The following is a 12,998-nucleotide window of genomic DNA, read 5'->3' on the forward strand; positions in this document are numbered from 1 at the left end:
GCCTGTCACCCACGTGCGTTGGTCTGTATAGTCCAGCACTAGGAATTCGGAGTCTGGTTTCCTCAACTAGATTAGCAGCTGTCAGTGGCCAACTGCAGCAGGAGGTCACTTTCACTCCCTGCTCGGCCCATCCAGGAATCTTTCACGCAATCCCTGACACACACCCCCTTCCTTTCCCTGTCCATTCCTGCCTTCCCATGGCATATTACACTCTAGTTCAGGACTTCACTTTTCCCTTACATGACTCTGAAGCCTCTTTGCAGTCTCATTGCACTTACTTCATTTGTTCATTCCATGAGCACTTAGTAAGCACCCAGTGGGTGCACTGCATGGCCTCCACCAGTGCACCTGATAATACCCTTGTGCAAATTAGCAAAGGCCAGAGGAGAGCGGTGGGCAGAGGGAGCCCTGCTCCTGCTACAGCATGACCTGTAGCTTTGGGGCTGGGCTGCAGGGCACTGGTCACCCTGCCCACGGCAGATCCTGCACAATTATATGCAGTGGCTGGCCTCAAGCTGCCCTGTGATAAGCACAGTGGGGAGGCAGCACCAGAGAAAAAAAATGGCATGAGGCCCAGGGAGAACGACCTGCGAAATGGGGTCAGGCAGGTGCAAAGCTGGCACACAGAAGGCTTGAGGGGAAGGGAAGATCAAAGGCTGCACAACTGGAACAATGGAAAGAAGAAAGGTGCAAGGCGATGGGGCCCACATGCTGCTGCAGACTCGGGGCGGGAGAGGCCGTCACTGGGCAGGTGGCAGAAGTCACGGTTCCGCAGGAAGAGGCAGGGGGTACTTCCAGGAGCCTCCCTCCTCCCTTCCTGCTAGTAAGCCCTCTTTCCCCCAGCCCCGGCTGTTCCTAAATTTGTTCTGTACTTGAGCTGTTCACTGACTATCACTTACAAATATGATTGCAGCAGGTGACAGGATTGAACTTATTTTGTCTTACATACTTGGAGTTAGGGCCTCTTGATAGTCAACATGCAAATGTATTCAAACAATATGTAAAGCAGGGACTTAAGATGAGATGAAAAAAATCTGTTAGCCTTATGGTGAGTTCTGTCTACAAAGGGACCTTTTTTTAGATACCATATCCCAGAGGGGGGCCCTCCTGGCCTCCTTTCTGTCCTGTCCCTTTCCTCCTCTTCCTGATGCCATTAATTAAACATTTCTTTAATTCGAGGCACAGCTAGTCCCTAGCACAACAGGGATTCTCAACCTGGGATTTGTGAGAACAATCACCTGGGGAGCTTTAAAAAATTGTCAATTTCTGGGCTGTACCCTACCATGTGCAATTAAATGAACTGTACTGGGAGCAGAGCCCAGGCGCCAGCATTTATTAAAGCTCTCTAGATCCTTGTTATTTAAAAGCAACTGGTTGCTGCTGCCCATCTCTCCTAGGACAGTCTGTTCTCATGGGGAAGCTTGTTAGAACAGCAGATCTGGGGCTGGCCTTGGGGTGCAGCAGGTGAAGCCACCATCTGCAGTAGCAGCATCCTGTATCAGAGTGCTTGTTCAAATCCAGGCCGCTCTGCTTGCAGACTGGGGCTTTAACCCTAAGAGCCACAGTGCCAGCCTGGATCACATGGTTTCTATTCTTGAGTTTTTAATGTGCTGCATCTCATTTATTGATCTGTGTATGTTGAAACATGCCTGCATACCAGGGAAAAACCCCACGTGGTCCAGGAGAATGATCATTCTGGTGGATTGTTGGATGTGATTAGCTAGTATTTTGTTGAGGATTTCTGAATCTGTGTTCATCAATGACATTGGTCTATAGTTCTCTTTCTTTGTTGTATCTTTTCCTGGTTTTGAAATTAAATTTTGAAATTTGATTCTAGTCTCAGAAAAAATGTGAGAGGATTCCCTCCCTTTGAATTGTTCTGAATAGTATGAGAAGAACTGGAATTAGTTCTTTAAAAGTTTGGTAGAATTCAGCGGTGAATTTGGTCACTCGGCTTTTATTTGTCAGGAGGTCTTTATTACTGATTCAATCTCTGTCTAGGTTATTGGTCTATTAAGATTTTCTGTCTTTATGACTCAATTTTGGTAGGTTGTATGTGTCCAGAATTCTATCCATTTCTTCCAGATTTTCCAATTTGTTTTTTTTTTTTAAGATTTATTTATTTATTTGAAAGTCAGAGTTACAGAGAGAGAGGAGAGGCAGAGAGAGACAGAGGGCTCTTACATCCGCTGGTTCACTCCCTAATATACCACAACAGCCAGAGCTGCGCCGATCCAAAGCCAGGAGCCAGGAGCCTCCTCTGGGTCTTCCCACATGGGTTCCAGGAACCAAGGACTTGGGCCATCTTGTACTACTTTCCCGGGCCATAGCAGAGCTGGATCAGAAGTGGAGGAGCCAGGACTCGAACCAGCGCCCATATGGGATGCCAGCACTGTAGGCAGTAGCTTAACCTGCTACACCACATTGCCGACGCCTAGATTTTCCAATTTGTTGGCATATAACTGTTTGTAGTAATTCCTGATGATTCTTTTTATTTCAGTGGTTTTCATTGTTATATCCCCTTTATCAACTATGATTTTATTGATTTGGGTCTTCTCTCTCTTTTTTTGAGGGGGGGAAGGGATTTAACCAATGCTGTATCAATTTTGCTTAATTTTTAAAAAAAACCACCTCTTCAGGGCCATTGTTGTGGCATAGTGGGTAAAGCCTGCAGTGCCAGCATCCCATATGGGTGCTGGTTTGAGTCCTAGATGTTCTACTTCCAATTCAGCTCCCTGTTAATGTGCCTGGTAAAGCAGTGGAATATGGACCAAATATTTGGGCCCCTGCATCCACATGAGAGACCCAGAAGAAGCTCCTGGCTCCTGGCCCTGGCCTGGCTCTGGCCTGGCAGTTATTGCCATTTGGGGTTTAAGCCAGCAGATGGAAGATCTCTCAATCTCTTGATATAGATATAGATATAGATATAGATATAGATATTAGATAGATATTCTCTTTCTCCCTCTTTGTGTAGGTCACTCCTTCTCTCTCTGTAACTCTTCCTTTCAAATGAATAAATAAATCTTAAAAATATATGATTATCTCAATAGATGCAGAGAAAGCGTTTGATAAAATACAACCTCCTTTCATGATGAAAATTTTAAGCAAATTGGGCACAGAAGGAACATTACTCAAGATAATCAAGGCAATATATGACAAACCCATAGCCAGCATCTTATTGAATGGGGAAAACATGAAAGCATTCCCACAAAGATCTGGAACCAGACAAGGATGCCAATTTTCAACATTGCTATTCAGTATAATCCTGGAAGTTTTATCCAGAGCCATTAGGCAAGAAAAAGAAATCAAAGGGATACAAATTACAAAGAAGCAAGTCAACTTATTGCTGTTTACATATATAGATTCTATTTTTGAGGAACCAAAAGACTCCACTAAGAGACTATGGGAAGAGAGTTTGGCAAAGTTGAGGATATAAACTCAACACACAAAAATTAATACCCTTTCTATAAATATAGGCAATGCCACAGCAAAGAAAGAACTTACAAGATCAGCCCCATTCACAATAGCTACAAAACAAAAAAAAAAAACAAAAAAAACAAACAAAACAAACAAACAAACAAACAAAAAAAAACTTAAATACACTGGAATAAATGTAATCAAGATGTGAAAGATCTCTACAATGAAAATTACAAAACATTAAAGAAAGAATTAGAAGACACCAAAAAATAGAAAAACATTCTATGTTTGTGGATTGGAAGAATTATTTTCATCAAAATGCCCATACTATCAAAAGCAATTTACAGATTCAATGCAGCCGGCACTGTGGCTCACTAAGCTAATCCTCCGCCTTGCAGCGCCAGCACACGGGGTTCTAGTCCCGGTCAGGGCGCCAGATTCTGTCCCTGTTGCCCCTCTTCCAGGCCAGCCCTCTGCTGTGGCCAGGGAGTGCAGTGGAGGATGGCCCAGGTCCTTGGGCCCTGCACCCCATGGGAGACCAGGAGAAGCACCTGGCTCCTGCCTTCAGATCAGCGCAGTGCGCCGGCCGCGGCAGCCATTGGAGGGTGAACCAACGGCAAAGGAAGACCTTTCTCCTTTCTCTCTGTCTCCTCTCTCTCACTGTCCACTCTGTCAAAAAAAAAAAAAAAAAAAAAAAAAAAAAAGTCAATGCAATCAAAATACCAACTATATTCTTCTCAGATCTAGAAAAAAAAATGCTAAAAATCATATGGAACATACAGAACAACAGATCCTGAATAGCTAAAGCAATTTTATACAACAAAAACAAAGCAGAAGGTATCACAATGCCAGATTTCAAGGCATACTCAAGGGAAGTATAATCAAAACAGCAGGTACTATTTTATATAAAAATAAACATGTAGACCAATGGAACAGAATAGAAACCCCAGAAATTAATCCATGCATCTATAACCAACTAATCTTTGGCAAACAAGCTGAAATCAATCCTTGGAGAAAGGGTAGTTTCTTCAACAAATGGTGCTGGGAAAATTGGATCTACACAGTCAGAAAAATGAACCAAGGCCCCTACCTTATACCTTGTACAAAAATCAACTCAAAATGGATCAAGGATCTGCATCTATGACCTAATACTATCAAATTATTAGAGGAAAACATCAGGGAAACTCTGCAAGACATTGCGGTAGCAAACACTTCTTGGAAAAGACCTCAAAAGCACAGGCAATAAAAGACAAAAACAGACAAATAGCATTACATCAAGCTAAGAAGCTTCTGCACTACTAAAAAATATTCAACAGAGTGAAGAGGGAACCAACAGAATAGGAGAAAATATTGGCAAACTATGCAACTCATAAAAGAGTAATAGTCAGGATCTATAAAGAGCTCAAGAAACTCCACAACAACAAAACAAATAATTCTATTAAGAAACGGGCAAAGGACATGAACAGGCAATTTTCAAAGTATGAAATACAAATGGTCAACAGATACAGAAAAAAATGCTCAGGTTCACCAGCCATCAGGGAAATGCAAATAAAAACCACTATAATGTATCACCTCACCCCAGTTAGATTGGCTATCATCCAAAAATCAACAAATAAATGTTGGTGAGGATGTAGGGAATAGCTACCCTAATCCACTGCTTGTGGGAATGTAAACTAGTACAACCATTACAGAACAGAGTATGGAGATTCCTCAGAGATCTGAAAATAGATCTACAATATGACCTTGCTATCCCATTCCTGGGAATTTACCCAAACAAAAATCAGCATATTAAAGAGTTATTTGTGTCCCCATGTTTATTATAGCTCAATTCACAATAGCAAAGAAATGGAATAAATCAAGATGTCCACCAACTAATGACTTTATAAAGAAAATGTGGTATACATAAATTATGGAATACTACTCAGCCATAAGAGAATAAAGTCCTGTTTTTTACAACAAAATGGATGCTTAGTGACATAAGTCAGTCCCAGGGCCAGTGCTATGGCACAGAGGGTAAAGCTGCCGCTTTGCAGTGCCAGCAATATGGGAATTTGAGACCAAAATGAGGTAAGTTGTAGGAAATGAAGGTATATCAGAGGTATAACTCAAAAAGTCCCTGGAAAATGAAATTAAAAGATAATTTTGTTTTGGTGCAAAAAGTCTTGAAATTCAGGCCGGCGCCGTGGCTCACTAGGCTAATCCTCTGCCTAGCGGTGCCGGCACACCGGGTTCTAGTCCCGGTTGGGGCACCGGATTCTGTCCCGGTTGCCCCTCTTCCAGGCCAGCTCTCTGCTGTGGCCAGGGAGTGCAGTGGAGGATGGCCCAGCTCCTTGGGCCCTGCACCCCACGGGAGACCAGGAAAAGCACCTGGCTCCTGGCTCCTGCCATCGGATCAGCGCGGTGGCCACGGCGGCCATTGGAGGGTGAACCAACGGCAAAGGAAGACCTTTCTCTCTGTCTCTCTCTCTCACTGTCCACTCTGCCTGTCAAAAAAAAAAAAAAAAAAAAAAGTCTTGAAATTCATGCACAGTTTTAGTCTGTTATGCATTTCCATGAACTTTTTGAAGCTTCCTACCTAGGCATGGATTTCAAAAATGTTTTGCACCAAAACAAACACACCTTTACAAAAAAAGAGATCTACTTATTTACTTGAGAGGCATAGTTACTGAGAGACTGAGAGACTGAGAGACTGTGAGAGAGAGAGAGAGAGAGATTGAGAGGGAGGTCTTGCATCTTCTGGTTCACTCCCGAGATGGCCACAATGGCCGGAGCTGCGCTGATCCAAAGCCAGGAGCCAGGAGCTTCCTCTGGGTCGTCCCATGTGGGTGCAGGGGCCAAATCTTTTGGGCCATCTTCTACTGCCTTCCCAGGCCATCAGCAGGGAGCTGGATTGGAAGTAGAGCATCCAAGACTCGAACTGGTACCTATATGGGATGCTGGCACTGCAGGCAGATGCTTAACCCACTATACCACAGCATCAGCCCCAACAAACACATTTTTAGCTCCCTTTTCTGTGAATTTTTTGGAGTATCTTCGTGTTTCTGGTACATCTGAATTACACTGTCTACCTTTTCAACACAGCACATATAGGACGTCTATGTAGATGTCAACGTTCGACTCCTAAAAACTTAGCCCAGCATGGTCTAATGTGGATTTCCTGTTGACAGAGCCCACTTCTGCCACATCACTCCTTGCTTCAATTGGCTCTTTCCTCCTTCCACATCCTCCACTTTTTAAAAAACTATTTGTCTTCAGTGCAATGCGACATTCCAAGGGGATAAAGATTCTGCTTTCCCCTTGACTTAGTGCCTTCTCACAACCCAGGAGCTCAGGTAACAGAGCAGTTGCATCGGCTAACTGCTCCAACTGGAGTCCGCCACCTAACCTTACCAACTGTGTGTTTTCTACAGTCACATTTCCTTTAGCTGCAGCCAATCTGACTCAAATTTATACCTTTCACAAAATCCACATGATCATCTCAATAGATGCAGAGAATATAGCTGACAAAACCTCTTAGAATAAAAGCCCTCTAAAAAGTAGGTTTGAAGGGAACCACTGCTGACTTGAAGGCGGTACCCACAGGCTCCCAAGTTAGCCAGCACCCGACCAGCCTCTCATCTGCTGAAAAGCCATCAAAACTCCAGAAGGAGCCCAGCTCAGGCTGGCGTGCTCTGGGAGCCCTCAGCGACTCCCGGAACGAGAAGAGCCTTCCTGGGTTCACTCTCACATGTGCTAGGCCCACTCACTACTGGCCTAGGACCCAACATGTTTTTATTTGAGGGAAATGCTTAGAGTATAGCAGCTGTATTTTTTTTAGAAACAGCAATTGTATTTTTCAGAACATCTCACAGGCTTTTCCAAATGTGTTGGTGACCTGGGGAAGGGAGAATCTACTGGGATGTGCTTGGCAGGCACTGGCATGAGATACTGCTTCCAACCTCAGATCTCACTCTGGCAACAGGCACAGACTCCAGGAGGAGAACACAGAGAACAGGAGTCCCTGCAAGACGCAAGACATGACTGCTGGACTGCATCAGGCGGCACCGGGAGGGGCTGTGTCCCCCAGGCAGTGAGGAAAATATAGCCACGCAGAGGTGGTGTGGACGGGTCCCTGCAGGCCCTCCTAGGGGACTACGCTGCCCCTTCTCCAGGAAGTGTGAACCACAGTAACCAGAGAGTCAGCTTGTATATGCCTCCACAATTTCCAGTACACTTTTTAAGCTCTAGTTTATTCTCAGGTATAAGAATATAGGGGCTGGGCCGGCGCTGCGGCTCACTAGGCTAATCCTCCACCTGCGGCACCGGCACACCGGGTTCTAGTCCCAGTTGGGGCACGGGATTCTGTCTCGGTTGCCCCTCTTCCAGGCCAGCTCTCTGCTGTGACCCGGGAGTGCAGTGGAGGATGGCCCAAGTGCTTGGGCCCTGCACCCCATGGGAGACCAGGAGAAGCACCTGGCTCCTGGCTTTGGATCAGCGCGATGCGCTGGCCACAGCGGCCATTGGAGAGTGAACCAACGGCAAAAGGAAGACCTTTCTCTCTGTCTCCATCTCTCTGTCCACTCTGCCTGTCAAAAAAAAAATATATATAGGGGCTGGCATTGTGGTACTGCAGATTGAGCCACCATTTGTAACCCCACATCCCACACAGGAGCACTGATTTCAGTCCTGGCACCTCCACTTCCGATCCAGCTCCCTGCCGATGCACCTGGGAAAGGAGCAGAGGACGGCCCAAGTGCTTGGGCCCCTGCCACTCACATGGGAGACCCTGACAGAGTTCTTGGCTCCTGGCTTTGGACTGGTTCAGACCTGGCCATTTTCGAGTAGATGGAAGAGCTCTGCCTGCCTCCCCCTCTCTGTTACTCTGCATTTCAAATAAATAAATAAATAATAAAATCTTTTTTCGGGGGGGGGGGAGACTTTACTTAAATGAAACAGATCAGTAAATTTTCATTTTGGATACCACACATAAATTCTATCGTCCTATAAGCGCCTTTAAGGAGATTTTGACTCTAAGAGCTAATAAAGGTTGAAAACAAAAACATCCTGCAGAGATGTCTGCCCACATCCACAATGGAGTCTCCTTTAGGGCTGTCTGCATCCTCTGAGGGAGCTGAACTGTGCAGTCGCAGTCCCTGCCTCGGCTACATGGTAGGAAAGAGTGCTGTGTTGTTTGGCCCACGGGCCCAAGCTCACCTAGAAATTTTGGCGGCTACAGAGAAATCTGCAGCACTGAGTGAGGATCAGGACCCGTTCGCCCATCCCTGCCTGCCTGTCACGCGGCAGCAAAATTCACCTGCCAGTTTCAACCATGCTGATGACTATTAATAACTAGGTACTTACACCAGCATCAGTAATAATTGCAGCCTACTTATGTTCTCACTTTGCTAAGCTCCCAAGTTCCCCGCGAGATTCCTTCCCCGTGCTACAGTTACTATGGCAACAGTGCACAGAGAAGCAGGGAGCTTTCCAAGGACACGCGTGCAAAAGACCAGCTCTGGTCCTCCCACCGGCAGCACGGGCTGTCTGTGAGATCGGCGAGTGTTGCAGAGACAAACAGGTGCGTGCTGGCCTCAGAAAAACCAAGATGTTTTCAGGGCAAACTTTCTCAAGAGGCAGTTACCAAGCACTTTGTCATGTGGGTAAATAAATAAATAAAAAGAAAGTGGTCTTGTGTCCAAAGCAACCACACATGGGCCAGCAGCTTGTGGTCTAGCCTCTTCACCACTGTGGGGCTCTGCTTATGGAGCAGGGCTACCGGCAAGGGCCCTCCCTCTTGGCCTCCCCTTGCTGGACAGCAGGTAAAGGACAGACCAGGCAGGGGTCGAGGCAAAGCACAATCCTTAATCTTGTCCCCTGTGTAAAGTGCGCGCCACACGGGTTCAGGGCAGAGCACTGCTTCCCGGATCCATCCTGACATCGAGGGGCAAAGCGAGTCCCTCCCAGTGACCCCAGGAGCATCAATGAGAAAGCAAACAGCTGCAAGCAAAGTTGAAAGCTCTCCACTCTGTCTGGTGAGGTAAGCCAGCCAGAGAGGAAAGGTAGTGCGGGATTCCCATTTACATGCATGTCCCAGGCAGGGTGGGATTCGCTGTGACAGCAAGTGGGCAGGGCCGCCGCCGGGAGCCGGGAAGGGATCCTGTGTAATGGGGACAGGGTCTTGGTTTTGCGAGATGAGAGTGTTCTAGAGGTGGCGGGTGGTGACAGCTGCACAATAATGAGTGTGCTCTCAGTGCCACAGCACAAACCTAAAAAGGGCTCACCAGCAAATCTTATGTATATTTTCTCATTAAAAAAAAAAATCACCGAATTTGTTTGCCTCATCACGTCCATGCCACGATTTCACAACCAACAATGCATTGATCGGATCCAAGACCGACGGTGCAATCAGCAAGTATCGAATCCACCTCAGGCCCTTGCCGAGTGATGGCTGTGGGTGAGAAGCTGTCTGTCCAACCGCACCCGGAATGCAGAACCCTCGCTGTCCAGGGGAGGCGCGCAGCTGGGGAGAGGGGCCGGTGCCCATCCAACTTTGGGGACCACAAACGGACCTCAAATTAGAGGGCAGCTTCTGCACCAAACCAAGGCCCACGCCTCCTCACGGTGTGGGTTATACCCCTCTTTAACAAACGTGGTCGCGGCAGCTTTCAGAGCGCCTTCCGGCCCCGGGCACCTCCTAGGGCCACACGGCCACTTCCCCAGGAGGAAGATGAAGGCAGGACCTCAGAGCTGCAGAAGGCAGGCGGGGCAGGGAGAGGGCACCTGAGACCAGATGAGGGGAGCGCAAGAGAAAGGACCAGGAGGGACAGGAGAGGGAGAGGGAGGGGACGGGGGCAGGACAGGAGGGGAGAGGAGAGGAGGTTAGGGTTAGGGTGAGGGGCCGAGAGTGCTTTGTGTTCTCTGCCTAGTGCCTGCTTTGTGTTGAAGAAGGGACCACAATGGACGCGCGCCTGCGAGTGGGCACTTGCCCTAATCCCTTGCTCCGCTTTTGGCGAGAGAAGGAGGAGCAGAGGTTTTCTCTGAAGGGACAACTGGAGGGACTTTTCTCCCCCTGGGTGACACCGAGGTCAAGAGGGAAACCCGCACCCCTTCACTGAGCACACTGAGTAACAATGCGATTAGCATCCCTGCTCCCTCCAGGCTGCTCCCAGCCGGGCTCCCAGAGACACAAAGGAGTCAAAGGCTGTCGGTGGTTAATAGTTAACCGGAGGTGTTGCCCAGCCTGCTCAGCACTGGCCGGCAGAGACCAGAGAGCGAGCCCAGCGTCCCAACAGCCTGCCGAGCGTCTCAAGGGGAGTGGGTGGCAAACCCTACCGCCAGCCCAAAGGACGCAGCAGCTTCCCTGCCCTCTGCCATCTCGGAGCCCGAAATTCTGCATTCTGCATTAACACGAAAGCAGCAGCTTGTTCTACTGCCTCCCCACGGTGGACATTCGGAGCAAACCTGGGGTGTGAGGCTGCTCCGTGCTGGCGTTCCTAGGATCTGATTCTGAAGCTGCCTGCTGAAAAGACAGAATTTAGGGGCTCACGTATTGAGCCGGCCGCGGAGAGCACGCCAGACACACCCACTGAACTGTGCACCGAGAGTCTGCAAGTGCTCTGTGATTCTGTACCCCAAATCCCACATATTTAAAGTTGAGCTGATAATTTCCTGGCCTGTTCAGAGCTTGAGCAAGCGGTCACGGAGCAAATGTGAATAGAAAGTCGTATTTCTCCGTAACCCTTTCTTAAAGGTCACGCTAGGAGACTGTCACCCTGACAGACGTAACCATGGGCGCTTCTCAGAGTTTCAACAGCTCAAAGGCTGCTCAACGCGTCAAATTAATTCATCTCCCCGTGCCTGTGTTCTTTGATATGAAAGTAATCACGGGAGAATTATTTCTTCCTCCAGAAAATGGTTCTGCAATTTCGAGAGAATAGTTCCACCCACTTTTTTTTTTTTTTTGGTAACTGACATGAAAATGATCTGTGTTAATGGAATCTCTGTTTTCTTCCTTGATTCTCAAAAATTCCTTTCAACTGTCAATCTCGGTGAAATGAGGCCAAAATGTGACACAGCTTAGAATTTTGATATTTTGTTCGTCACACTCAGTCCCTTGATTATTCTGATTTGTAGGTTTTAGAAGGGTTTAATATTGATCTCTCTCTAGCACTGAATAATTTTTAGGAAAAAACACAAGTCTAATTGCCAGGCCCATACCACACACACGAAAGCTGTGAACCCAAGCTGTGATCACGAACCACGTGTGTGTGGCTTTGATTGGGTGGGACCCACAATGCGACTAAGATTGTTTTTTCCTTCTTAATTATTCAGAGCTAAGTGTGATGAAAATTAAAACTAAACATATGGATGTGATCAGGAAGGCTTTTTCTAGTACTGTTTTTTCTAAAGTACATTTAATATGCTGTAAGTACCAATTCCTTAAAGTAGCTATTTAAATAAGGCAATTCATCCGAGAACTTTCTCGAATTTTAAGGGAGCTGAAGATTTTTTTCTTGATCTGGCACCTTACCTAGCGGTGCACCAACTCAAAGTGAGTAACAGCTTCTTTGCACTTTATCTTTAGTTCGCTCCAAAATCCACTGTTACCAAATATGTTACTTAAGTTTTCAGTATAGTGAACTGCTCAAAATCACAAAGTAATATTTTTATTGTAAATATAAAGGGATTAAAACTTAAAATTAAGAGGTGAAGTCTTGGGGCTGGCGCTGTGGCACAGTGGGTTAAAGCCCCAGCCTGCAGCGCCGGCATCCCATGGGTGCCAGTTCGAGTCCTGGCTGCTCCTCTTCCAGTCCAGCTCTCTGCTATGGCCTGGGAAAGCAGTAGAAGATGACCCAAGTCCTTGGGCCCCTGGATCCACGTGGGAGACCTGGAAGAAGCTCCTGGCTCCTGGCTTCGGATCAGCTCAGCTCTGGCTGTTGCGGTCATTTGGAGAGTGAACCAGCAGAATGCAAGACCTCTCTCTCTGGCTCTACTTCTCTCTAACTCCTATTTCAAATAAATAAAATAATTCTTAAAAAAAAAAAAGAGGTGAAGTCTTTCCCCAAGCTGTATGTCTATAAAAATCTAGGTTACCATTTATTTGTGACTTAACTTGTGGTTTTCTGTGACAGTGACAGGTAACATAGAACAGGTCATCCAGTGGCCTACATCACCAGGTCTTCCAGAATGTAGTGCCTGATTCTGAAAGTGAATTTAATCTTGAATTCTCTCCAGACCAACCCTGATGTTCATGTGTCCTCCTTCAGAACCTGCTAATGATATGCTAAGAGGTAGGCGACAAGGACAGACCCCTTGAGGTTGAAAAGTTGTGACAGGTTTTCATGGCACCAAATGGACAATCTCCAAATGGTCCCTGCTCTAGCTCTGGTGGCAGAGAGGCAGGCAGAGGAATGGAACCCCCCTGCTACAACCCCAGAGGCCTGGCGCATCCACTGGGGACAGACCTCACTTGGATTTCAACTGCCACGAGCCTGGCACATTTTCCGGCAGCTCCTCGCGGCTGCCCGAGTTCCAGTCTTCCACTGCATGGAGTCTCTTTCTTCCCCTGGGTGCCTCCCAAGTCTCTCACTGCCTTGTGATTG

General features: G+C 47.0%; 1 protein-coding gene across 5 annotated transcripts in view; it reads right to left on the minus strand.

Moving 5' to 3' along the window:
• Positions 1–12,998, minus strand: part of CLYBL (citramalyl-CoA lyase) — a 244,438-nt gene that overhangs the window by 119,543 nt on the left and 111,897 nt on the right. The window lies entirely within an intron of this gene.

Source organism: Oryctolagus cuniculus, chromosome 9, assembly GCF_964237555.1.
Source record: "Oryctolagus cuniculus chromosome 9, mOryCun1.1, whole genome shotgun sequence".
Classification (NCBI taxonomy): Eukaryota; Metazoa; Chordata; class Mammalia; order Lagomorpha; family Leporidae; genus Oryctolagus; species Oryctolagus cuniculus.